Below are 1,241 nucleotides of genomic sequence, written 5' to 3'. Positions count from 1 at the left end.
TTATAATAATGTTAATGGAATGATTGTGAATCTTTAATATATTTAAAAAACACAAATTTCGTGCAAAAGTTTGAGTGTGTTTTGCATTTTCTCTAATCCACAGAGGGTCAAAAGCATACATACAGAAGTCAAATGTAATATTTGGTTATATATCCCTTAGCAAGCTGCACCTCAACCAGATGCTTTTAGTAGCTATAAACAAGCTTCAAGCACAATTCTGGCTGGAAATTTGATCAGTTTTGGTAAAGTTCATTTAAATTAGTTGGTTTCCTGTCACAGACACAGATTTTAAACTTCGTTCACAAATTTTCAATAGGATTGAGGTTGGTACTTTGGAAAGGCCCTCCCAGAAGCTGGATGTAAGCCTACTTTCCAAAACCAGTTTTGATGTGTGTTTGGGATCATTGTCCAGGTGGAACTTCTCAATATTTTAAAGATTCATTCATCCAGCTGTTGATTTGAGGTAAAGTTGAAGAATTAGAAGGTACTCTTAATTCTTCCCAACTTCTGTAAATCTACAGTACAGCGTCATAGATCTTCACTGAGATCCATGGACTTCCTCATTGTTTGGAGTATTGGTCAATCTGAGGCTCTATGTATAACTAAACCTGTGTGGATTATAGAAAATACTGTTTAAATTCTGATTTGTGACCCATTGTTTATTTAAGTCATTAAAAATCTATGATGTACAATCCTTCCACATAGCAAATAGAAAGCTCAAAGAAACCACTAAAAGCTCAAAATTACCATGACATTTATGCACATGATGAGTTGTTATAAACCTCTGACCACAGTGAGTTAATTTTACACAAAAAATATGTTTGGAGTATTTAAGACTGGCAATCCAAGCTTGAGGTGGCATAAGATACAAATAACTTCCTATTTATAGGAGAAACCTTAAAAAAGAAAAAAAAAAGAAGGAAACATTATCTTAGCAGTAGATTATAATACCATAATTAAAGATCTGACAAAAGTAGTGAGTAAAATTTCCAGCATTTCTATCGAGTGGCTCAAAGTGTGTTACAATGAAGAAGAGTGGAGTCTATCAAAGCAGTAAGTGTTGTGGATTTTCTACTACCCGTAGTTGTTTTGTAAGTATGCTCCCTGGAGTAAGTCCACAACCACATGTGGGCTAGCCCAGTTTTAATACTAAAAGTCCATAAAATTCTCTTCGTTTAATCTTTGTGAAGCCAAAAAGACCTGTATAGTACTGTAGACGTAAACAAGGTTAGCGCTTCAGC

This window comes from Maylandia zebra, linkage group LG10 (genome assembly GCF_041146795.1).
Source record: "Maylandia zebra isolate NMK-2024a linkage group LG10, Mzebra_GT3a, whole genome shotgun sequence".
NCBI classification, from domain to species: domain Eukaryota; kingdom Metazoa; phylum Chordata; class Actinopteri; order Cichliformes; family Cichlidae; genus Maylandia; species Maylandia zebra.
This window is presented reverse-complemented; position numbering follows the sequence as displayed.